General features: G+C 38.1%; 1 protein-coding gene across 50 annotated transcripts in view; it reads right to left on the reverse strand.

Moving 5' to 3' along the window:
- The window catches only part of NRCAM (neuronal cell adhesion molecule), a 336778-nt gene that overhangs the window by 167644 nt on the left and 141252 nt on the right, over window positions 1-27882 (reverse strand). For all 50 annotated transcript variants that reach the window (XM_035254142.3, XM_078343186.1, XM_078343182.1 and 47 more), the window contains one exon: window positions 14044-14121. The gene's annotated coding sequence lies outside the window, so the exon portion shown is untranslated. The remainder of the gene's footprint in view (window positions 1-14043; window positions 14122-27882) is intronic.

Consider the following 27882-nt stretch of genomic DNA (forward strand, 5'->3'; position numbering starts at 1 on the left):
TTCCATGTTATTGCTTCAAGAAATGTTTCCAGTGACCCTTGGGAATGCTATGTACTGTTTTCCTTCATTTTTGCCCTTGGCAAAATTTTCTTCATTCAGATTCCTCTTTGAGAAAATCATTTCAGTCTGAATTGTGTACATTCTAGGTCCCTCAGTTAATATGAGTTTTTGACCTTTTGGTTTCTACAGCTAGTTCTCTTGGAGATGACTGATGGCATTAATTCAACTTGCATGGGGTCTCTGAGAAACCACCCCCCTTCTTCAAAAAAGTACACTAAATCTCAGGACAAACTGGGATGACCAGTTAGCACCACTGCCAACCCTGTTTTCTGAGCTCCAATTAAGATGTCCAACTGAGAACAAATATGTCTCAACTAAGATTATATTCACAGAATAATGGAACGAAAGTTCTGGGTAAATTTAAACAAAATGACAGAGGCAACTTGCTTGACTCCCAGCATCTCTGCCTACCATTCCCACAGCCTCACCTCTAGTTTTGGGAATGCAATACAAATATATTCAGCAAAGCAAAAATTTCCTATCTGCTTTTCTCATCTTCTATGTTCTTTCACCAAATTTTCGTAAAATATGGATGCCAAATTAACCTTCTCAAAACAATGTTGGGCATATATCACTTCTCACTCAAGAACTTAATGAGTTCATAACTAAATATAAATTCAGTATATTATATTCACAATTAGACATATTTTAAACAACAGATTCTTCACAGTCCTCTCTGTCTTCCTCTCAAAAGCAGCCCTTCTGTTGCATTTTATTTTTTGTTTTTTTGAGACAAAGTATCACTCCATAGCCCAGGATGGAGTGCAGTGGTGCCTTCTCCATAACCTCCGCCTCCTGGATTCAAACAAGTCTCATGCCTCAGCCTCCCGAATAGCTGGGATTACAGATAAGTACCACCACGCCCAGGTAATTTTTGTATTTTTAGTAGAGATGGGTTTCACCATATTGGCCAGCTCTTGACCTCGAGCTCCTGACCTCAAGTGTTGCACCTGCCTCAGCCTCCCAAAGTGCTGGGATTACAGGCATGAGCCACCATGGCTAGCTGTTCTGCTACATTTTCTGTTCTGGTCAGTATCACCCCATCCTTCTGTCCTGTCTCTACTGGGGGTGATCAGGCCTTGCTCTTCCTTATTCTTCATTCTCAATTGGCAAATATACTATGAATTGTCTCCTTCTCTTCAGCTCCTCTGCTAGGACAGTGGCCCAGGCTCTATTGCTTCTTATCTCGAGCCTCCTACTGGTTTCCAGTTTCTGATTTCACCAGTACTCCAATCTATGCTACATATAGCTGCTGAGCTGTCTGTTCTGAACTCAGATCTGATCACATGATTCCTGTAATCAAAATCCTTAAATGGAATCCCATAATCTATCCCAAATTCCTTGCCCCAGATGATCTCTGCAACCTATCCTCACAGCACCTCCAACTTCTCCACCTTCAGTCATATACCAAGGCACTTGGAGTATATCTACTACATGGCTTCATGTAGGATCTACTTGACCTCCGCTCTCCCAGAGCCTGGAATATCCTTCTCCATGTCTACCTGGGGGATATCCACCATGTTTCATGTTCTTTCTCAAGGATTTTCCTGATGCCACCATGCGGAGTTGCTACATTTATCTTTATATTACTATTATACCTTTAAATGTACTTAATACATATACATGGAAGAGATACATATATAATATGTACGTAACATATAACATACATAATATATATATAACATATTAATTAAAAATTAGCCGGGCATGGTGGCACATTTGGGGTGATCCATTGGGGGTGATCAGGCCTTGATCAATGGGGGTGGTCAGTCCTAGCTATTAAGGAGGCTGAGGCAGGGGAATCGCTTGAACTCAGGAGGCGCAAGTTGCAGAGAGCCAAGATTGCGCCACTGACTCCCAGCCTGACGACAGAGCGAGACACTGTCTCAAAACAAACAAACAAACACCGTATCCCAGTCAAGTAACTTATTACCTTACATGTATGTAGATTGTGTACATATACATGTATACTATATTTGTATATATTATATTCATATTTTTATACTAATTACACCATATTGCAATTATTGTGCTGTATACACTTCATATATAACTTGCTACTCTAGAAATGTCTGAAGCACAGTAGCTCACTTATGAATGAATGTATAAATGATTATTCATTCATGAAGAAAGAGGGGAAGAAACAAACACCTCTTCAAAATTACTTTCAATCATTCCTTAGGTCTGCTTGCTGCTTTAAACTGGTTTACTTATTTCCACTTTTACCATGCAAATACCATGCTTATCTCCCTCCCTGCTCAAGACATTGTGATTTTCCCCACTGTAATTTCTACTCTTAAATTTTTCTAAACTACTTTTAGAATCATTCTTCCTTAATGATCAGTTAAAGTCCAAACCAGTCATGAACCTTGGTTAGTCTCCCAGTGCCTGGTGGTCACCACTCTTTCAAACTCCTAGAACTCTTTTAGCCTCTGCAACATATTTAACCATCGGTGCTACTCAATGCTTTTTTGATGTACATATGTGTGTTTATGAAGAGTCAATTTATAAATACACAATGGAATGAGTGTGAGTCCCTGAAGAGCAAGAGCTGTATTTGGCTCTTTTTGTATTTTTAGCACCTCTCACAGTTCCCTATTTATAAGAAGCTATAGATAATGATTGTTAATAAAGATGGCCACCAGATGGGCATTCCATGTAGGTTCCATAAATGAGTATTTTATTTGTATCAATAAGACCCAAATGACTTCAGAATAAACTCTGATTTATTATCAATAAAATGTTGAGGTTCTAGGTTCAACTATAAACAGTGTTCCCACCACTCATTCAATGGTGACTGAAAATAGGTTTTTGGTTTTTTTTTTTTGAGATGGAGTGTCATTCTGTTGCCCAGGCTGGAGTGCAGTGGTGCAGTCTTGTCTCACTGCAACCTCCGCTTCTCAGTTTCAAGCAATTCTCCTGCCTTAGCCTCCTGAGTAGCTGTGATTACAGGCATGAGCTGCCGCGCCCAGCTGAACATGCTTCTTATGAAGAACCACATTTGACTCATAACTAAGATAAATCTGTTTTATATAAGCAAGGCTTACAATTGTGTACTCTTTCTAACAAAGGTCTTTCTATGCCCTAAATATTGGCTCACTTACTGGATCAAGGCAGTTACGTTACAAGAAAGAAAATAATTTGGACAGAATCAAGAAATCTGTTATACTGTAGGTATTTGAAATTTACCTCCTTGCTGAACTTGGAAATTAATCTACAGAAGAAAAATGCTAACATCTAAAGTCTTTTTTCAGGAAAACAAAGATGTCTATCAATCTACCATAAACCTGTTCTGGGTTGTCAACAACCATAAGTAGCACATGAGAAGACCCAGGGGAAAATTAGGGTATGTTTTCCTCAGGGATGACTTCTGGTTTGTGTAGAATACATTTATTTTTCCTACTCCTCTATGGCAAGAAAGCTTTTCAAATACCTTTAAAAACATATCCCAGTCAGGCTGGGTGCAATGGCTTATGCCTATAATCCCAGTACTTTGGGAGGCTGAGGTGGGTGGATCACAAAATCAGGAATTCGAGACCATCCTGGCCGGCATGGTGAAACCCTGCTTCTACTAAAATTAAAAAAAAAAAATAGCCAGGCATGGTGGCACATGCCTGTAGTCCCAGCTAGTGAGGAGGCTGAGGCAGGGGAATCGCCTGAACCCAGGAGACAGAGGTTTCAGAGAGCCAAGATCGTGCCACTGTATTCCCATCCTGGCAACAGAGTGAGACTCCGTCTCAAAACAAAAAACAAAAAACAAAAAAGCCAACCATATCCCAGTCAAGTAATTTATTATTTTGTAAACCAAATCAATTTGAAGACTGTTTTTGCATTAAAGAATATCTATAGTTGGATTCTCAATAAGAGGGAAATGCTACACAATAAAGAAATATTTTGCAGGACACTTGGAACATAGATATATTTCCCAGGTCATTTGAATCATTTAAATATGCTACTTTTGTCTAGTCATATTTGTCAAGCTCCTTCTCAGTTTTTTGCCCCAAGGAACAAAGCCATCTAAGAAACTACATTATGGCATCTTCTGTGTGCTTTTTGACAAAAGCAAATAAACAGAAAAGTGCAGAAGCCATTTCCCCTGTGCTTCTCCACATGGGACTGTCCTCTGCCTTCCATTCTCTCCTTTCACAACCTGTTCCTCCTATGGCCTTTCCTTCACCAGACTAACAGCTTCTGTCAGCAGCTTTATTCAGTACAGTATCAAAAGCTTTGCAGAAAACCAGATTAATCGTGCTCACTGCTTCTCTTTGTTTACCCCTTCAATTCTTGCAGAATTCAAGGCAAGCCAAGAAAATGCATGTCTAATTATATACTCCCTCTTAGATACTTTTTTGGTGCATTTTGATTTTAAGTATATCATATAATTAAAAGTTATCTGAAGACTAATACAATTCAAATAACATTAGTGCTTCCAATATATGCTTCCAAATCAAACATGTATTAAAATAATTTAACCATATTCTGTGTACCAACAGTTCCAAAAGAGAAATTTATGTATGCAAATGCCACAGAAATAATTCAATATTTTCCATTTTCCACAAATACTATCTGTGAGACAGATATAAATAACAATTTAAAAATAATAGTAAATTTGGGGGTTAATTATTATTACTTGAATAATGTAAGTTATATATTCTGTGACTCTCAAAGCAGATCTTTGAAAAGTCTTGCCACTGATATGTGTTAAAAGAATAAAGAATCCAAGTTGAATTCTTATTCTTAAAAATATCAGAATGCCATCCTTCACCATTAATTTCATGCCAAGATTTAACAGCAAAAAATATTGTAGACTTTACCACTTCTTTATATAATGGCTCCATACAATAACTTTTTATTATATAAAAATTCCCTTTTATTGAAGATGAATTTGTTTGCTTTTCCCAATGTTAAATGTCATTTTTCTGACTAGCACGGATGGTTTCCTCTGTTAAAATACTATAGTGTGAGCCTCAAGGCACAGCAGGCAATACCATCACCCCAGCAGTACTGGGCCATTTATTCTCTGCCTGGACCCTCTCATATCATTTTAGAACATGACTTTCTAATCCTTTTGTCTTCTTGCTGAGAAATAAAATGTCAGAAAGTTTTTAAAGTAGTAGTAGAATTCTTATGTCTCAAATTACAAGTAAAACATACTAAACAAAAAACCTCCCACTCATCTTTTTCAAATCATTAGTTAGGTAGAAGCACATCAAGGTATGTCCTTCTGAAAACATGCTATGAAAAAACGTGTCATTTAATGAGAATTCAGAATACAGCAGGAGAAGTCACAACCTGGGATGAAGCAGTGTGGAAACAGAATTACCCTGGCTGGCCTGAAAGGAGTGGGTTTCCAGCGGGGCCTCCAAGTTCTCCAAGTGTCTAATGTGCAATCAATTTACACAGCTCTTCCCATCTTATTCAAGGGCAAGCTGAGCTCCATAAGTATTTCAGCTTGATTTCTTTACAAAACTTTTGAGAAGAACAAAAATGAATTCCTGGGTGGGATTATGCAGAGGACAAAGAGATGCCACTAAGCCATGCCACTTGTGTTTATTAGAAAAGCATTCCTCCTATGAATATAATAGTTTATAGAGTCCCAACTAGATTATAATATAGACACTTTCATCAGAGGATAATATGTCTGTAGAAAGTCTGCTGGATCTGTAGTTTTATTCATAAAGGCACTGGTGTGAAATATTCACACAAAAGACCCGTGTGCAAAAGGGCTCATGTGAGCAAAGCAGCAGCCGGGGAGAAGGCATATCCGACACACCTCAGGTGCAGTGGCGGCTTAAGGAGGCATCCCAGGAACACATTAATCAACACATTCAAGGAATGCATTAATCAACACTGCTACAACGGCTGGCATGCCCATTGTTTCACTGTAGCATGCTAAAGAACACAGAGCAGCAATCTGAATGTGAATTTCCACCATGCTGCAAGAAACAAAACCCTTTTCAGGACTGGCTCCATGCACCATATCCTACTCTACTCTTTCAATAGAAATCATTCTCTCCTGTTATTCGTGGTAGTTTATGAACTTGCTTTCTGCAACAGTCAACCAGAAACAAAGACTCTTTACAGACCAGCTAAGTTTGACAATAGCTGTAGAAATGCCTTCTGCAGATATGAAAACTTGAATCCACCCAAGAGGCTTTTTCTTTGCCTTACAAAATGAATGCTGTCATGAAAAGGCAAAATAAAAGAAAACAAAGCAATGCAAAAAAAAAAAAAAAATCCAAGCATCTATTTGTGTATGCAGTCAGTTGTGACAGCAACATACTGCATTACCAGCAGGGGCCTGGTCCTGGCCTCCTGCTCCACACTGGGTTTCATTTTCCTCCTGGGTAGTTCCCTAGATAACCCTCCTGTCAGGATTCAACTCCCTCCAAAAGCAGCCAGGGATGAAATGTCCAGATGCTGGAAGGAAGAGACATGATAAAATACCCACAGAACCTAGGCACACATGTCTACCTTTGTACAGAGTACCATGTGGACCACAACACATGAGGCCTTCCAGTATTCCTGCTGTGTCTCAATTCCAATTGTTCTTACTCAGAATATCTCACCTAGTATGTTATGATACACAACTGAAGTTTAATAAATGATGATTTTGGTGATAGGAATGGTGAGTATAAAGATCCTAACTCTGAATGAATAAGGAAGGCCATTTATAACTATCATTCAGAATAAGCTTCCTCTCAGGGGGAGAATTATTTTAATAGAGGTTGTACTTGCTGGAAACAAGAGCCACAGGCAGTGCCCCTGCCTTTTGGTGGTACTGTTCTGGTCATTTCAGTGAACCTCAAAATTAAGTCTATGGCTCATGAATCTAGTTTCATTTCATCATGAGCTTTGATTCTAATAATCCTAGAAAACAGTTAAGAACTACAAGTCAAAAGTACAGCAAGGAAAACAAATCAGATCCAGTAACTATATGCAAGAGGCTATTTGCCAAGCTCAGTCCATTAGCCCTTTGGTGTATAAATGCTAAGTGCTCTACATTTCCTGTACTGGAGTAACTCAGGCAGTTTTCTTCTTTCCAATTTCAAACCAGATATCTCTCCCCAGCAGATTCCAGTGGGAGGAGAGGGAGGAACACATAGAAGTTGCAGGATTCCTTCTATTGACTAGTAGCACCAACTGTTACTGCTGCAAAAACATAGTGCCACTGTTTCCATCACCGTCTCACCATTGCATTATCCTCACCCAACTATCTCCCAAGAGAAAATGCTGATGTCTTTTTTCAAAAACATTTCAAGTGCTCTTTCTGAGCCTTCAGAAACAGCTATCAAACTGAGCAGCCCAAAGTGGTGGGAATGGTGAGAAGGGGGATAAGGTGAGGTGTCCAGAGAAAAATGGCTGTGTCCCATAAGAATAATGAGAACAGTATGCAAAGGGCAGAAATGAGATGCCTAATCAATAAAGGCATCTCAATCATGGATACCAATAAGACTCAGAGATCAACATCGGGAAATGTATAATTTACCCTCCCTACAGGAATGTTGTACATAGGACTTAATATGCTTCCATCTGACCCCAGGACACAGGGCACTGCTCAGACTCCACATGGAAACGGAAAGCTGGGCAGTTGCCTGGGTTGAAAGAACAGAATGTTCTTAACTGCACTGTCATTCAGCTTCCAGGAATGCTGCATTTCAGTGGTGAGTAGTCATTCTGTGAAAAAGTTCATCACAATCACAATAGACTGTCCAAGTATGTGCATGTTTCAAGAGATGCCATTTAATTGAAATCTGTGTCTTGCCTTTATGCCATGTCACAGTGAAGAGAGAGGAAGTTAATATGTATAAGAAAAGATTGTTCTAGTTTTCCAGATGACTACATATCGAATCAAACTTTACTGGTATAAAACAATAAAGAGTTTACTTTATTTCTATCAATGAGATAGAAAATTAATAGGGACATTTATGATTTGATCTCAGACCTGCAACAAGTAAATTCAGTGAATATCTATAGAATTCTTCACCCCAGGTCCACAGAACATACATTTTTCTCAGTATCACATTATACCTATTTTGAAAGTGACCACATAATTGGAAGTAAATCATTCTTCAGCATTTGTTTAGCATTTCACAGACTTAAATGAAATATTGTTTGGCTGTTTGTTATTTTCTTCCCTTATTTCTTCCTGCCTCTGCTGATAAGTACAACTATCGGCAAAAAAGAGGTTTTTAATACCTATTTTTAGATTGCATTCCAGCCTGGGCAATAGAGCAAGATTCCTGTTCTCTCTCCTCTTTTTTTTTCTTTAAAAAGAAAAACAAAAACAAAACACTAATTCCCTTAAACAATGCATTTATCCACATAGTTTTAACCATGATGTCAATAGCGGTAAATAACTCTTTATCTCTAGTTCCTTTTATCCCAGTTCTCATTCTTTACCTGTTTTTAAACACACACACACACACATAAAAAGAAATGTTCAGAAACTGTCTTTAAATGTATTATTCCACACAGAAAAATTTCAGGCAGAAAAGCTAGATTCTAATTACAAATTAGTTTATTTCTATTTTTAAAATAAGAAATATTATTTGTCATGTCAGTAATCCAACTCCTTTGTCCTTTCAAAAGATTCATAATTAAATAGATTAAAAGTATATATATATAATCACATTTATGAGATACAATTTTGTTCCAACATTAAAAAAAAAAAAAGAATTTACTTGGAGTTAGATCCCTGTCTGGGTTTTTGTAAGTTCTAGGCTTCCCAGGGTAACTGCTTTATTCATGAGATTTATATCTTTAGTTTCACAGGACAAGTATTCTTTCTAAGGGTGCTGTGTGTCTTCTTGATTTGACTGGTATCAAGTAACGAGATAAAACTTCTCAGCTTTAAATTGATCCTGTAGGACAAAATTTTGATGCATGTCTTTATCGTTAAATTGTATTAAAAATTGGCCAGGCATGGCTCATGCCTGTAATCCCAGCATTTTGGGAGTCCAAGGTGGGCAGACCACTTGAGGCCAGGAGCTGAAGACCAGCCTGGCCAACATGGCAAACCCCGTCTCTATTAAAAATACAAAAAATAGCCAGGCATGGTGGTATGCACCTGTAATTCTAGCTACTCAGGAGGCTGAGGCATGAGAATCACTTGAATCCAGGAGGCGGAAGTTGCAGTGAGCCAAGACGGTGCCACTGCACTCCAACCTGGGTGACAAGTGAGACTCCATCTCAAGAAAGAAAGAAATATAAATAAATAAATAGTACTAAAATTGTATAACTATCAGGACTTTGTAATAAAATACAGGTTTATGTTTACAAATCAACTTAATTATAAAAGTCTTTTTACTCTTCCCAGTTTTACTATTGTCTATTCGGAATATAACTACCCTTCTCCTAAGAGGTATACATAACTTTAACAACTCAGCATTGTAAAGTCCAAGGGAAAGAACAACTTTCATGTCATCAGCCAGAACAGTCAGCAGGTAACTCCAACGCCCTCTCAGGTTATTCTTCACACACAGGTTGCCAAATGAGAACATGCTTTACGGTGCCGCCTGGGCATACTTCTTCCTCAGACTCCTCATGGTTACTACCAGGACCAACCTTACACAAATGTGGCCAGCAGGAATCTCATTTTATGAAGTGATTTCAGAGGCATCCTTTCTCCTCACTCTGATTGATTATCAAAATGCCACCACTAGCAGCCTTGCATTTTAGCTCGAGGTTTTCAACCCAGGTAGAAGTCAGATGTCCCAGAGGGAGAATGTACACATTAGGGTTAATGGGAAAAGTGAGCAGTTTTTATGTGTGACACTGGATAAGGGCAGATAGAAGGCACTTCCCAAAGAGAAGGATGTGGGATGGGCCTGAGAGTTTGCAAACCACAGTCCACAACTGTGGCTGCACATAGTTTGTTGAATACCACAGCACACCAGTGAATGTGGGAAGAACTACTGAAAACTCTAAGTAGCTATGAAAAATATAAAAAAAAAAACTGAGCTATTCTAATCTCAGAGGCCAAATACTTGAATAGCCTCGGGACATTCTGAGTATAAGTGTGCTTTAGAATTTTAGTCTTTGTGAGTCCAGAGAGACAAATTGGGAAGACTCTCAGTATTTAGTTTTGACAAGATGAAACCATTCACAAAACGATAAAATGAGGTATTTTAGTGGCTCTCACAGCACCCGACAACTAAAAGCTCTCTTAGCCAATTAACAAAAGGCTAGCCAGAAAGATCAACAAGAAGTGTGTATTGAGAAAAGAAGAATCAAGCCTTTTCACTTGTTGTTCTACAAGACAGGGATTTTCAATCAAATACCGTTCACATGATGAAAGAAAGAGAAAATAGTGGATTCAGCCAGAAAAAAACTCCCTTAAAACTACCTGAGAGTGGGCTAGGAAGTGGGAAAGCACCTGCTGTTGAGTCCAACGTTGCCACCTTAAAAGGGCAACATGGACTTCTTTACAGTGACCACTGTTTTCCCTGCTCACCAGAAAACACCAGTTTTACAAATAAACTCCCACCCTCGGTGTCTTATTACCACATAGATATCACACAATATATTACCTATGGAAGAATTTGCCATACCTTACTGCTGATACTTGTATTGCATTGGTAAGCCACCATACTTAACACCACTACCAGTAACTCCTAGTTTCTAACAACTGTAATTGGGTATATGTCCCTGTCAGATGGATGGTATTTACTATCACATTGCTTTACCTTGCAGGTGTTCTTTGTGAAATAAGGACATTTGCAGAGGAGAGGGGTACATAAAAACTTTATAAAACAGGTCATTTTGCATCAAACAAAGGGAGCAATCAAACAAATGGCTCTTTCTCTTAAAAGAGCCATTTGTACAAAATTAAGACTGTTTCAGTATTGGTCATAATTACCTAACACCGATTTTGCTAGTCTTTGCTATAATTTTCACTTTCCAGGGACTGTTCAAGTCAAACAAAATTTGTGCTATTTGATTTACAAAGCCACATTCTTAGTTTCCAGGCTACTAATTTAAGGATTTCTGATGGTATTTTGAAACACTGTAAGAACTAGTCATATGAAGTCAGTTTCAATACAACACAATGGAAGCAAATTCAGCTGAGGCATGAATCATTTCCTCTCAGTTACAAAAGGACATCTCTATGGATCAATCTAAAAATTATCAAGAACGAGGGACAACAGGCTCAAAGGGTTTTACTATCTCAAAATCTTGTATACAATCTTTTTTCCTTAACTAAAATCCATGAGTTTACTTCTCAAATGAAATCAACAAGGTAAAGAACTAAATGTCTATGATAGTATACCTAGAAGACCCCATCGCCTCAGCCCAAAAACTCCTGAAACTGATAAACAACTTCAACAAAGTCTCAGGATATAAAATCAATGTGCAAAAATCACAAGCATTCGTCTACACCAATAACAGACTTAAAGAAAGCCAAATCAAGAGCGAACTGCCATTCGCAATTGCTACAAAAAGAATAAAATACCTTGGAATACAACTCACAAGGAACGTAAGGGACCTCTTCAAGGAGAACTACAAACCACTGCTCAACGAAATCAGAGAGGACACAAACAGATGGAGAAACATTCCATGATCATGGTTAGGAAGAATTAATATCGTGAAAATGGCTATACTGCCCAAAGTAATTTACAGAATCAACGCTATCCCCATCAAGCTACCATTGACTTTCTTCACAGAACTGGAAAAAACCACCATGAACTTCATATGGAACCAAAAGAGAGCCCGCATAGCCAAGTCAATTCTAAGCAAAAAGAACACAGTGGGGGGCATCACACTACCGGATTTCAAACTATACTACAAGGCTACAGTAATCAAAACAGCATGGTACTGGTACCAAAACAGAGATATAGACCAATGGAACAAAACAGAGGCACCGGAGGCAACACAACATACATACAACTATACAATCTTTGATAAACCTGACAAAAACAAGCAATGGGGCAAGGATTCCATGTTTAACAAATGGTGTTGGGAAAACTGGCTAGCCATGTGCAGAAAGCAGAAACTGGACCCCTTCCTGACACCTTACACTAAAATTAACTCCAGATGGATTAAAGACTTAAACATAAGACCTGGCACCATAAAAACCCTAGAAGGAAATCTAGGCAAAACTATCCAGGACATAGGAGTAGGCAAGGACTTCATGAACAAAACACCAAGAGCATTGGCAACAAAAGCCAAAATAGACAAATGGGACCTAATCAAACTCCACAGCTTCTGCACGGCAAAAGAAACAGTCACTAGAGTGGATCGGCAACCAACAGAATGGGAAAAAATTTTCGCAGTCTACCCATCTGACAAAGGGCTGATATCCAGAATTTACAAACAACTCAAACAGATTTACAGGAAGAAAACAAACAAGCCCATTCAAAAGTGGGCAAAGGATATGAACAGATACTTTATGAAAGAAGACATATATGAGGCCAACAATCATATGAAAAAATGCTCATCGTCACTGGTCAGCAGAGAGATGCAAATCAAAACCACATTGAGATACCATCTCACGCCAGTTAGAATGGCGATCATTAAAAAATCTGGAGACAACAGATGCTGGAGAGGATGTGGAGAAAAAGGAACACTTTTACACTGTTGGTGGGAGTGTAAATTAGTTCAACCATTGTGGAAGACAGTGTGGCGATTCCTCAAGGCCTTAGAAATAGAAATTCCATTTGACCCAGCAATCCCATTACTGGGTATATATCCAAAAGACTATAAATCGTTCTACTATAAGGACACATGTACACGAATGTTCATTGCAGCACTGTTTACAATAGCAAAGACCTGGAATCAACCCAAATGCCCATTGATAATAGACTGGATTGGAAAAATGTGGCACATATACACCATGGAATATTATGCAGCAATCAGAAATGATGAGTTCGTGTCGTTTGTAGGGACATGGATGAATCTGGAAAACATCATCCTCAGCAAACTGACACAAGAACAGAAGATGAAACACCGCATATTCTCACTCATAGGTGGGTGATGAAAAATGAGAACACATGGACACAGAAAGGGGAGTACTAAACACTGGGGTCTATTGGGGGGAAAAGGGGAGGGCCAGTGGGAGGGGGAGGTGGGGAGGGATAGCCTGGGGAGAAATGCCAAATGTGGGTGAAGGGGAGAAGAAAAGCAAAGCACACTGCCATGTGTGTACCTACGCAACTGTCTTGCATGCTCTGCTCATGTACCCCAAAACCTATAATCCAATAAAAAATTAAAAAAAAAAAAAAAAAAAAGAACTAAATGTCTGAACAATCGTGCTCTCATAATTCCTTAAAAATGCTATTGTTGGTTGAGATACAGTTCTCTGAACTGTGTTCCAGATCTCCAAGTGAGATTATTTTTCATCAAGTTTGCTACTATAATAGATGGCCTTTCACAAGGCACCACAGGACTAACAGGGTCCATGCTAGAGCTGATAAAGCTGAATGGCATACGTAGGAATATGGTGGACAGCAAAGTAGGAAATAAGAAATGCGGAAGGAATATACAAAGCGGAAACACATTTAAACTTTCAAAAGAGATATTTTTATTCCTTGGACTCCACTGTGACACAAGAAAAATCATTAATGGATGGTATAACTCTCAGGAGACTTTTGATATATAACTGAATCAAAAAGAAAATTATTTTCTTGTAAATGATTTCCTCTAATTTTTAATCTTTAGTTCCTTTATAAACATTTTTACTAGGAGTGTTTTCCCTCCACTCTCTATTTTCTGGGCTTTATGATTCATGATTTAGTAAAATAAAAATCTTATTACTACGAAAGGACTGAGGGCTGGTTTTCTTCCCTATGTATTTGATCTATCTTCTTTGACACCGGTATGATTAATGCTTTTGCATCTATGTTTCTACTCTCTGTCTTTTATTATACTCTCTGGATTGAAAAGTATTAAATATGGCAATAGTATTACACAATCACATTATTTAATATTACAATTCTCATCTTTGACTATGAATTCAAATGTTTTAAGAAGACAAACTCTTACCTTTGAAGAAGCTCTTCTTATCTGAAGAAGTTGTTCTTCCTTTTAATTCTTCAAACCAAAGGTCTTCTTAGCATTGCTCTGTGGGTTAAAGCATGGGGGAAATGTTAACAAGACATTGATTGTCATCAATCACAGCAGACTGTCAATACATTAACTCCAACTGACTCCCTGATGGGAAACACAATTAAAGAGAGAGCCCTGCAAAGAAGAGAAATTATGACTCGATTTGCCAAAACATACCTCTGCTGGCTTCGATCAAAAGTGACAGCAGAGAAGTGACCAGAACTCTGGTGGACATCCCATTAAATGGATTCCAGTCTCGAGAGTCATGTCTGATTCCTCTTTACAGTTTACAGGAAGAAATTGTTTTTTGTAATGTATCTATACAGTGTGGATAAAATACTTCTTTGCTATGGGCTTACTATTATTTAGATTTTTTATTTGGTAGCATAGGAATTTTTTAGGTTATGTTTGAAAGGCCCCAAGTTGTCAATGAGGGTCGTAAAGAGAAGCTGGGAACAGCCAAGATCTGAGGGGCAAGTTCCACCTGGGCTGTGATAAAGGCTCAGCGGTGGACAGCTCCCAAGCTCTGCAATCTCCAACTCGCCTCCAATCAGCCTCAGTGCTTCCTTTGCAAATATTCCAGCTGAGAATCAGCCAGAGAAAGAGAGGAGGGATGGGGAGTAGAACAATCACAGCTGAGCACATTAAGTTTCATTTCTTTAAACAACCAATTCAGTGACACCCAAGGTTTCTAAGGGAGGATTTGTGTCTTTTTGAACTTCAGATTTCTGGAAACAGAAGTCATACTATCAACCCCTGACAAACTCTTCAGAGAAGAAAAACAAGTGTCAATTCAGGAACTCTGGACTGCACTCAAATATTAGGACAACTATGAATTGCAAAATTATTCAGTTAATAAAATAAAAAGATGCTTAATAATCTCAGCTGTTTTGCTTATTTATGTGTTATAAAATATTTCCTGCATTGTTGCAAAAAAAACACTGTTATTAATTACATATAAAACCACCCTTAATAGATTTTCATTGCCTGTGAAGCAATGACATTTTATCTGGACAAAATATTAATATTGTGGAGGTTTGTGTTTTTTCCTTGGAATTGGAACCAACTTTATAATAATATTCAGTTTTCACTTAAAAAAAAGAAACCCTAGAGTTGTGTAGGACAGCATCTATAAGAACTGGAAGACAGAACTACCACAACAACTCAATTCAGCAAGCTTATATTGAGCATTTAATATGTATCTGCCCATTCACTGGATAAATCTAAACAAGAAAAAAATAATAAAAGGTCAATATTTCTGGCTTCCCACCATGAGGAATCTCAGTCCACATGCTGATGGATTCCTAAGTTTTAATAATTTTTAGCATAATCCAATTCAGGGCAAAATGCTCTAAAAAGCACATATATGTAATTTTGCACAACATGGTTCCATGGCATCATGTGGAAAAACTATTTTATCCTTGCTTATGTGTATTATTGATAGGGCATTGCTACATTTTTAACTTCTTCCTGGTGATTTAAACCCTGAAGTCTTTGCAAAGACCACCAAAAGACTGTATTAATCATATTACCATGTCAGCAATTATGCCAAACATTTCTAGGAAATGACTTTTTGTTACATTCATTATTCTTGTTTTGACAAATGTGTCAATGGGCTTTCATCATCCCAAATCCATTTAGGTCAAGAGAATAGGGTAATACATCATTGCTAGGGGACTATTTTTCCAATAACCAAGTAACAATTTAATTTTTTAACCAAAATGCAATCAACTTATCCTATTAAATAAAACCAGTCCTAAGTCAAAAGGTCAAGGTAAGATTTGATGTATTTTTAAAGTAGCCTTCAGAAAGACAAATAACATCTATGCAAAAAATGTAAGAAACCCAAAGGCCACAGTACACATAACAAACCAATTACAATAACAGTCATTCAATAGCATATAACATTAAAAAGTCAATAATTCTGAAAAGTGAATACTTGCCTTAGCCACTCACAGAAAAATAAAATAATAAACTTCCTAACTGCTCCGAAGTGAATTGCTATGGATTAGGATACACTTTTTGCTGGACTTTTTTGGCAGAGAGAAGGGTTGTTTGGCTTTAAAATGAGAAACCACAACATTCAATACAACTGAAAATCTGCTACTACAAGCAGTATTAGGTAAAACGCATCAGCAAGCAAAAACTTGCAAAATCTCATTTGGCTTATACTTTCTGGTACAACCGTAAAGATGTTAGAAATGTCTACTCTTTGGTTCTTGTGAAGCTGATTTCTAAAAACTGGCCTCCTTCATAATACAGTAAAGGTTGTATTACATTAAAATATTAAGCCTTTTTGACCCACCTCCAGTCAATTGTTTTCAATTAAAACAATTATTTCCCATTTACACTCTTCAAAATATGCAGCTGAGAAATAGTTTTCAGAACATCAATTCTGAAAACTTTTTATGCAAGAATATATTTATATATCTGCACAAGTATGTATTTGTGTAACATGCAAAACCTTTTTGACTTTAATCACTATAAAATGACAGTAATTTATAAATTTATATTTAATCTTTGGTCTTAACAGGAATTTGACTAGTAGTAAAATCATACTAATCCCAAACTCTTTTTTTTTTCTTAATTTCCTGCCTTTGATAAGATCCTTGGACTTAATTTGGGTTCCATTCATACTTAACTGCAGAGAAAAGAATTTTAAAAACCACCTTGTTAAAACTGGCATTTATCTTTGGTTTCTCTAGGGTATGCCTGCCATTCAGCAGTTAATTCAGCATGACATGGCCAGAAGCCAAAATCATCTTGAAACCCAGTTCTCCCATTACAGCAGCCTATGAAACAAAATACATTCCAAAAAGCAGAGAGTATGGTCTGAGATAAAGCAGGTTCTCCAACTATAGCTCCGCCAGATGGCACCCAGAGGGCCCTCTCTTGACCGCAACCTAGCTGGCTGGGCTCCTGGGAAGACACGGCCCTGGCTTCTGGCTCCACATTTAGCACCAAGTTCAGCCTCCTCCTGCAAGACTAAACTTGTTGGGACTTGGGACTGACCCCATGTTATACACCTTGTGGAAGTCAGGGAGGAGCAAGAAGGGATCCATTCTAGCAAGCAACTTGTGGACCATGCTTTACCTTTCAGAGAAATTAATACATTGGTCCTTGAAGACTGTAGACCACTCACAGAAGCATCTGACTGTCTCAAGAGACACTATGATTTGCAATCTTGTAGACTGATGCAAACATCTAATGGTAAGGAAATTACACTGATAGAGGGCATGTTGGATATACACCACCTTACTGTCAGTAGGCTGGAAACCATGCTGTCACATACATAATTGTAGATTTCCATGGTACATAGTTGCTATGGTTTGCATGTGCTTTACAAAATTCATATGAGGGCCAGGCACGGTGGCTCACACCTGTAATCCCAGCACTTTGGGAGGCCGCAGATCATGAGGTCAAGAGATCGAGACCATCCTGGCCAACATGCTGAAACCCTGTCTCTATACTAAAAATACAAAAATTAGCTGGGTATGGTGGCATGCACCTGTATTCCCAGCTACTCAGGAGGCTGAAGCAGGAGAATTGCCTGAACCCGGGAGGCGGACGTTGCAGATTGCGCCACTGCACTCCAGCCTGGTGCCTGGCGACAGAGCAAGACTCTGTCTCAAAAAAAAATTCATTTGAGGGCTTTTCCCTCATGCATGGATTCACATCAATATTGTGGGAGTTGGTTTGTTATTACAAGAGTGGATTTGTTATAAAAGTGAGTTCTGTTTTCTTCCTCCTCTTGCTTTCATGTACACTCTCTCTTGCCCTCTCTCATCTCTCTGCCTTCTGCCATGGGATGATGTAGCAAGAAGGCCCTCACCAGATACAGGTCCTTGACCTTGGACTTCTCTGCCTCCAAACCATGAGCCAAATGTATTTATTTTCTTTATAAATTACCTAGTCTATACTACTCTGTTGCACAAAACAGACTGAGACATTAGTGCTTGGTATACCTCATGGTTTCATGAAAGTATAAACAGAAAACTAGAAGTTCAGTGTGCAGTAATGGCTAGCTGTCTGACAAACAGTCATGCCCTCTTCTGTCACATAAGGTGGCAGTGGGAAAGAAGCTCCTGTCCAGGGTCTACATTTCTAGCTTGCCTTGTGTCTAGGTATGGCTGTAATGTGTAAGAGAGCTAATATGTATCACTTCTTTGTTCAGATGTTTAAGAAGAAAATGTGTCTTTCCTACCCCTCCTATCTCTCCATTTCTAGCTGTATGTCAATGCCAGTGCAACCTGAGAAGTTGCAAGGCATGGCCTCTGTCAGCTTGGGTCAAAAGTAGAGAGCCTTCCCTCTACATTCATGGTCTGTCTCACTGAGAGTGAACTGTTACATGAGCTGAGAGGGAACTCTAATTGTGTGACATTTCCAGTTTGGGGTTTGTTAGAATAGCTAGCTCTGCCCTATCTAATAGAGTCAGTATACTGTGAACATAACAGAAACCTTAAATGAAATCTTGTCTTCACTGGTTCTTTTTCTATATCTATAATCTAAGAAGAAGATTTAATTTTAAATATGAGTATATTCAGAGCAGTAGAGCAAAACTGATTAAAGGGTATTAAATAAGTCCTTAATAGAAACAGTTAAAGTAACAGTGTTGACTTCACCTAGTGAAGAAAAAGCTTAAAGGAGTCTAGTTAAAGTGTCAATGAATATATGAAGGTTCTAAAAATTTTACACGGAAGATAGTGATAAACTATTTTTCTAGTTCACTGAACATAAAACAAATACAGAAGGTCCTATGTCATGGCTAAAAAGTAACAGCATATCTAAGAAAATGGGGAAGACCAAGACCAGGCACGGTGGTTCATGCCTGCCTGTCATTCCAGCACTTTGGGAGGCTGAGACAGGTGCATCACTTGAGGTCAGGAGTTTGAGATCAGCATGACCAATATGGTGAAAGCCTGTATCTACTCGAAATACAAAAATTAGCTGGATGTGGTGTCAGGGACCTGCAGTCCCAGCTCCTAGGTAGGTTGAGGCAGGAGAATCACTGGAACCCAGGAGGCAGAGGTTGCAGTGAGCCGAGATGGTGCCACTGCACTCCAGCTTGAGGGGAGGGGAGGGTAGGGGAAGGGAAAGAAAAGAAAAGAAAGAGGAAGATAGAAATGGAAAGAAAGAAGAAAGAAAGAGAGAGAGAAAGAGGAAGATAGAAAGAAAGAGAAGAAAGAAAGTAAGGAAGGAGGAAAGAAGGAAAAAGAAAGAAAGAAAAGGGAGGGAGGGAGGAAGGAAGGAAGGAGAAAGGAAGAAGGAAGGAAGGGAGAAAGGGAGAGAGAAGGAGGGAAGGAGGGAGAGAGAAGGAGGGAAGAAGGGAGGGAATGGGTAAGATTGAAAACAAGAGTTTTTGAGAGAATCTGATTCTGCAGATTTAGGAAGGACCTGGAAATTCACTTTTCTAATAGGCAGTCTCAGGGGTCTCTGATGCATGTGGTCCCAGGCCATATAATAGTCAACATGGCAAAATAATGTCTCTGAGATAATGATGGTTAAACAATGAAATATGCAACTTTGTGAGGTTGTCAAATTCCCTTTCTCAAAGTAACATCAGGAATGTTTATCGTCCACAGGGTGGAAAACACAGTCAGCAAACACAAAAGAGCACTTGGAATATAGATAAGTAACTCATGATTCCAATCCTCGAGCTGCTGAGAGTCTTGGGAGAGTGACTGTGAGTGAGAGTGTATGTGTGCATGTGTGTGTAGAGAAGGTAGTGATGACAAGGAGGAAACAAAGATGATCCCTCATTCTGAATACAGAAAATGAGGTCTCACTCATGGGTGAGCGGATGTACTTTGGTGTGGCCCTGGGAATTCCAGTCTCCTGTAGGCATCCTAGTCCTGGAACAGCCTCCAGACGATGATGCCACCCACCAAAATATAGAATGAAACAAATGAAGTCGAGGCACATGACCCTATTTAGGAAGCAAAAGCAGTTCATGTTCACATATTTTACAAATCAGACTTCTATATAAAGTGTGAAGAAAGATTCTAAGGCAAATATAAAATGTTCTACAAGTCTACAACTATATGAAGATCTATTGTTTAATTGGTATTGAGGTTCAATCTGGGATGATGGAAAATTCTCTAAGATGGATATGGCAATGGTCACACAACAATGTAAACGTACCTAATGCTACTGATCTATACACTTAAACATTGTCAAAATCTCAAATTTTGTGCTATGTATATTTTACCACAATAAAAAAGGAAAACATGGCTATAAACTTCCTTCCAAATCTTTAAGTTAATAGATGGGATATCTGTAGGAAAAAAAATTCAATTTACACCCTAAACTCCTCCATTAATGCTTTCTGTATCCTTGAGAAGATAGGAAAGCACTCATTTATTCAACAAATATTTAGTGACCAACTGCTATGGCTCTGGCACTGTTCTGGGCACTAAGGATTCAGTAATGAACAGAATGGAAAAAATCCCTGCCCTCATAGAGCATTTATTTATCACCTCATTATACTAAACATTTATTAACCACCTACCATTTGCCAAGTTCTATGCTGAGCATCAGAAATACAAAGTTGAAAAAGAAGTGAAAGCCTTAGAAAACCAGGCTCTTTTTGGCCTCATGAAGCTTGTGGTCTAGGGCAGAAGATAAATATTGAATGAATAATCATAGAAATGGATCTAAAAATACCAATTTTGAAAAGTTGTTAAGGCAGGGATGTGTGGTGCTCCTAGAATGTGTGGTGATGGAAACTGGCTTTGTCAAGGTCAGACTTTTCTAAGGAAATGATGACCGAGCTGAGGTCTTACAGGGTTGGGGAAGGAATGATGTGCTATAGTTTTGATGCCAATGTACAATTTAATTGGGCACAAAAAGAGAAGGGGCAAACCAGGGGACAAGAGAGACAGGTCTGATGAGGTTGGCAAAGCAGGGAGAGGCCTGGCCACTTGGAGCCCTATAGTTCTTTCAGCCTTCATCCTGAGAGCAATGGGAAGCCAGTGAGGTATTTTAAGAAGGCTGAGGGTATAGAAGAGGAATGATTTGATCAGAAATAATACTTATTTTGCTGCTCTAACAGTTTAAAAACTACCAACTGAAAACGAAGGGAAGAACTACAAGTGTATTCCTATACAGTTATAAAAAAACACTTTCTGATAGTGTTTAATATGCCAAAGATTAATAAGATAAAAAGTTATTAACAGCACCCCAATTTTTAATTATTTGGTGTTGATCAAACAGTCTCTTAGGCCAGGAACTGTGACTCATGCCTGTAATCTGAGCACTGGGAGGCTAAGGCAGGAGGATGGCCTGAGCCCAGGAGTTCAAGACCAGCCTGGGCAATACAGGAAGACCCTGTCTCTATGAAAAATAAAAATAAAAATAAATTATCTAGGCATGGTGGCATGCACCTCTGGTCCCAGCTAGTTGAGAAGCTGAGGCAAGGACTACGTGAGCCTAGGAGGAGGTCGAGGCAGCAGTGAACTACTGTACTGTAGTCTGGGGGACAGAGCTAGACTCTGTCTCAAAAAAAAAAATCTCTTAAGGTCATATTATATAATCTACCAATGAATCTGAATTTTATTTTTGCAAGCCTAGTAAATTAAGTTGCCCACACCTGATTAATACTGTTTAAAAGTGAATATTTTAGGCCAGGCATGGTGGTTCACTTTGGGAGGCCAAGCAGGGTGGATCACCTGAGGTCAGGAGTTTGAGAACAGCCTGGACAACATGGTGAAACCCTGTCTCTACTAAAAATACAAAAATTAGCCAGGTGTGCTGGCACGTACCTATAATCACAGCTACTTGGGAGTCGGAGGCACAAGAATCACTTGAACTAGGAGGTGAGGGTGGCAGTGAGCCAAAATCACATCAGTACGCTACAGCTTGGGCGATAAAGCTAGACTCTGTCTCAAAAAAAAGGAAAAAAGGGAATATTTTAAAAACAAAACAGTGAAACTATTTGATTAAATAAATTATATTAAACTTCATAAAATATGATTACTTAGGCATGTCTCATTGACACATAAAATGACAAGAGAAACTTAACTAGTTGTTGTACAAATTTGATTAATATCTAAGAACTTGAACAAAGAATCAAACACCTATACAACATTTCTTCCCTTAAAATATGATGATCAATGTAATATATACTGTTGAGTGGGACAAATAATTCAGACCAGCATAATACTGTGTGCTAAGAGAAAATATATAAGGCAATAAGAAAAATTCTATGTTTTGCATACAATCACATTGCTCACTATGTTAATTTACAAAGATGTAAATGCTTGATAAGTAGATGACAGACATTTCTGTGCATTTGAGATTCTAGATAAAAACAAGGACAGGAAACATCAAACTTTCACTTGCACAGTGAACTAATGTGACCCCTAAACAACACAGTACAACTCTAGACTATCATTCAAATTCAGAAAAGTTGTATAGGTTTGGCTCATATAATTTGCATAATTTATCTTTTAACCAAATTGTCATTTATACAATTAAAATCTGTCAACTCATTTTTCTGCTTGCACTACATTAAAAATTCAATGTGTTTAGCCAGAGAAATGTTCCCAAGGATGCTTTAGCCACATTTTATTATAACCTACTGTGTTATAACCTACTAGCTTGTTTCCGTTGCTATAAAGGAATACCTGAGACTGGATAATTTATGAAGAAAAGAAGTTTATTTTTGGCTCATAGTTCTATAAGCTGTACAGGAAGCCTACAATCATGGCACAACAAGAGGAACCAGTGTGTCACCTAGCGAGAGAGTGAGAGAGAGAGAGTAGGGTAGGTCTCAGATGCTTTGAAACAATCAGATCTCACAGTAATTCATTATCACAAAGAAGGCATCAAGCCATTTATGACAGTTCCACCCCCATGAGCCAAACATCTCCCACTAGGCCCTACCTCCAACACTGGGGATCACATTTCAACATGAGATTTGGGGGGCAAAACATGCAAACCATATCATCTACTGAAGTCCCCTTATTTTTATAGGTCCTAGAAACTAAGACCTACTTGCAAAGAGGGCCTCTACGACCATCAGTTTTTGACACTGAGGTTCACAAAGATCTTAAAGTTTAATCTGGTCTGACCAATTTTAACGTAACTGCATACAAAATCTTTTAAAAATTTCATGTGCAAAATTCTTCTTTCAAACAAATTTTTATATGCCCAATTAAATTGGCCATTGGTATAAAAACTGTAGCTCATATCCTAGCAGGTGTTAAAAATAATAAACCAGATGTAAAGACAGGCATAAAAATATACTAAATCAGATTCAGGAACAGTGAAGGAGAATAAATGCATTTCCTTAAAAGGAAGAAGAGAAAGACTTTTTTAAAAAATTAAAATTATAATTTGGCTGTGCATCTTTTTTTGTTGCTGTTGGCAGTAAATAAATCTCATTATAAAAATGAAATGAGACGAGGTTTTGAGAAACTTCCAAACAGTTGGATAAAGACTAGACAGCTTTTTTTTTTTTCAAAGCTGGCAAGTCATTTTTGGTTCAAAATTCTTTTTAGATGTTCTAGTTTTCTAGTCTTCCCTTGATACAGGCATGAACTTACAAGTAGTCCCCTCACTTTTATATTTCCTCACAACTTCCTGAATATTTGACAAGCTCATTGAACTGAATGTGAGGTCTTTTCATAGTACTGTTCTGGAAAGAAAAAGGAATGAACCACAACAGAAACAAAATTAAGTGGGTTCCAAATATAACTCTGATGTAGCTTCTGTGATGTTTATCCCACATTTTCTATTGGTTGGGACTTGGGACCTCCTAATGGGGACTTTGTCTCCAGTTCTTAGTTGTCTGTGCAAACACTGATTTTCAGTTTGTTACACTGATTTTTTGAACCAAATGGAACTTTATGAGCATAAAAAAGGCAATGGAATTCTAAAAGGATTTAAATTATGGTTTGGAAGGCTTCCCAATCATACCTATGCCTGCCATTGTAGATATCTCGGTAGTGCCAAATCTGAAGATAGTGGCCTAATGTTGATCAATATCAAAATGGCTTTGGGAGTCTCCGACCACTCAATTCTCTAAATCGGTCTCCCATCTTAAGATCATGAGACACTGATATTAAAAAAATCTGGAATATTATCAGTTGCAGATTGCTAACTATAGTTAAGTTCAAATATAAAGCTGCCCACTTAAAGAGGCTATCTTTAATGTAACATGGCCTGTATGAAACAACAAGCCATTATTATAAATAAAGCAATCAAATTATGAATTAAATAGCTTACCAGATGACATTAAGCAAATTACTTCCCCTCTGTGTACAAAATGGGGTTAATAATCCTGACCTATCTCTCAAGGTCTCTGGGGACAATTCATTTAGGAATTGCCTAAGTGCTGTATAAATGTTACCGGTGTTATGAGAGCTTGGTTTTATTGTCATTGGAATTCAGAGGTTTTAGTCAGAGGTGAATTAACAAAGTGAGGTCTATGCTAATACAACTGCCCTCTGACCTTGGATCACTGAGCTTGAAAAATTGCACGTATCAGAATGTGAATGAAGTTTGCATTTTCAGAGACATTGTTTTTGTTAATGTATTTGTTATTCAATTCCTCTGCTTTGAAAATCATTACTTTGGAAGCAAAACAACCAATTTCTATTTCCACCATTCAATTTCCACTTTTTTTCATCATTTTTATTGCAATTCCCAGCATCATTTGCATTTAAGCATGAAATTGAAGGTATCCAAGGCCTATCCTTTTGAATCAACTATCCAGCACACCCAGGAAACATGCTTCTACATAATAAGCTGTGTGTACACCAAATCTCTTTCATTTTAAGAATTTTATTTTTATTGTGCAATGCCCAGACTTTTATTACTCTTAGAGAAAGCAAATTCTTTTTCCCACTTAAATTTGCACAAGCCATTCCTTATTTGGCAAATAGTTTCTGAGTACCTATTATGTACCAGGCACTGTCCTATGTACCAGGCACTGTCCTAGGTGCTGGAGATAGTATTAAATAACACAGGCAGAAATCCCTGCACTCAATAGCTTATATTCTAGTGGGTGAATATAAATAGTAATTAAAATAAGTATACAAATACTGTGTTTTAGGTTGTAAAATATCAAGTATGGTGAGAAAACAGAGTGCAAAGATGGAGAGGGGCTGCAATTTTAAGTACAATGATTCCTACCCATAAGGTAGGAATCTCTTTGCCTGTCTTAGAACAGCAAGGAGGCCAGGTGGCTGGGATGAGAAGCAAGCAGGAGAACAGTGGGAGATGAAGTCAGAGATGGAATGGGGCACCACATGATCCAGGGAAAGACCTCTGGCTTTCACTGAGTGAAATGGGAAGCCCTGGAGGAGTCCTGAGCAGGGGAGTGACATGACCTGACTTCCGTTTTGAAGGGTGGAGTAGGCTGTGTTGAGAATAGGCTGAAGGAGAGGAAGACTGAGACAGGAAGGTCACATAAAAGGCTCTTACAATAGTCCAAAGCAGAGGTTAGTGGCATGATCCTGTGGGGGGCATGGGTAGATATAATAAATGGCATATGATCCTTATTAAGGGATTTCATGCTTTCAATTATTAAACACACCCTTCATTTCTATCTAACTGTGGTTTCTCAAATTACTTCATTCCCTAAGGAAACTTTTTTTCTTTGAAGGCTTTCCTTCCCGATTCCTCCCTGTCAATAATAATGCTTGTCCTCACATTGGATAATTTTTAATGTGTTTTATTATTAATATTATTATACTTTAAGCACTGGGGTATATGTGCAGAGTGCGCAGGTTTGTCACACAGGTATGCATGTACCATGGTGGTTTGCCACATCCATCATCCTGTCCGTCATCTACTTTAGGTATCTCTCCTAATGCTACCCCTCCCCTATTCCCCCACCCCCTGCTATCTCTCCTCGAGACTCCCACCCCTCCACAGGCTCCAGTGTGTGTTGTTCCCCTCCCTGTGTTACAATGGCTAATTTTTAAAAGGGTTCAAACATGCCAAATTTGGGTGTAGTCAAATCAGCAAGTAAACTAGGCTTCAAAACCACAAATGACTTGACAGGATTCTATTGAAGTTCTCAGTAAAGACACGTGCTTTTCTTCAACAGGCTCTGCATCACAGAATGGATGAAGGCAACGTGGAAGCCTCCCTGTCCAGTTGAGGGTTGGCTGGTGAGGAGGAACAGGATGAGGTTTAGAATACTGGGATGAGCCCAACAGCTTCCACTTTCAATAATGTCTACAAAATCTGTATTTCGAGTTAATTAAGTCCCAATAGCAGTAAACAAAACCATTTTTTGAAGCAAATTATCAACCTGCTTCCATATGCTCTGATTTCCACAGTAGCCAAAGAAATGCTCACTGACTTTTAATTCTTGTTTGTGCAATATTTGACACTGTCCTTTTTTTTCTTTTTCTTTTTTTTCAGCTTTAGCTATGTCCAGTGTAATCAGACACCATGGGCCAGGCAAACCTATGTACCTTGAGGCCCTGATTACTTAAAAACAATAGGAATGGACACTCCCTCCACCAAATAGAAAGGAGGTGGCTGCATTCAAGTATAATTCCATGTTCTCTAGGAAGGTGGTGGCAAGGGCTACTACTCAAAGGGAAGATTCTGGAAATGGCTCTTGTGGGAAAAGAAAGAAAACACATTAGTCTTTTCAACTAATCTAGAAAAAAAAAGTTTGGCAACTTCAAAACCAATGGAGGACAAAAAATGTATAACCAGAAAGTTCTTGGATTACCATGGTATCTTCTCTAGGTAGGTGGAAGTAATCTCACTCTTGATCTGGGTTTCCTTATTTGCAGAATAATTAAGAACAAGAACCTTCATTCTATAAATGAAGTGCATATGTTCCTTATTAAGGGATTATTACTCTGAATGAATTCTCTCTCTTTCCTTCACCTTCGGCAACTCATTAAAAAAAACTACCTTTTGACATTTAAAAAATATATTTTTTTCTTCCTGGATCTTGGAGTTCCAATTTGTTGCTTCAGTTCTTCCCAGTATCTACCTTGCTTGCCCCCTCATCTTCAGGGCTTTTATTTTATGTCATCCCTTTGGAGACTTCTTTGGCTTCCTTGTCAAAAAAGGTAACCTACATCAGATGCCCCACCTCCATTCTCTGCTTTATTTTTCTCCTTAACGCTTACCACTATCTAACCTACTGCATGTCTTATCGATTCATTTTTTTAATCTCATGTGCCAGAATGGAGGATTCATGAAAGCAGGGATTTTTGTCTGTTTTGTTCATGCTGTATCCCCAGTGCCTAGGAACAATGCCTAACACAGAGCATTGGCAAATATTTGTTGAATTAGTGAATTAATTTCACAAAATGATCAGATAATAGTGTTGACTTGAAATAGTATATTTGAAAAAATCAGTTTGGCTACTAGATGCATAGAACGTATCTCTGGTAAGATATACAAAAGATGAGTAAGAGCATTTACCTTGGGGAAAATAATTTGAGGGGGAGATATTTACATACAATTGTATAGTTTTATGTACTAGTCAATCTTTAAATATTTAGAATATTTTTATCATCACCCAGAATAATGTATCTGAGTGCTGAGTATCTGATTATTTTAAACTTTTTTTTGTAATCTTCAATAGAAAAACTAATAAATGTTCATTTAAAAAATAATCAAATGTATGTGTAAAAATCTACACTTATACATATTTTGTATTCAGTAAGACATAAAAAGTTAATATAAAAAGATACATATAATTCTATTTTTTGATTTAAAAAAATCACACATAACAGGATGAACGGAACTGGTTTGAGAGGTACATTGATATCAAAGACAGCTGAAGTGAATAAGAAC

The sequence above is a fragment of the Callithrix jacchus genome, chromosome 11 (assembly GCF_049354715.1).
Source record: "Callithrix jacchus isolate 240 chromosome 11, calJac240_pri, whole genome shotgun sequence".
NCBI lineage: Eukaryota > Metazoa > Chordata > Mammalia > Primates > Cebidae > Callithrix > Callithrix jacchus.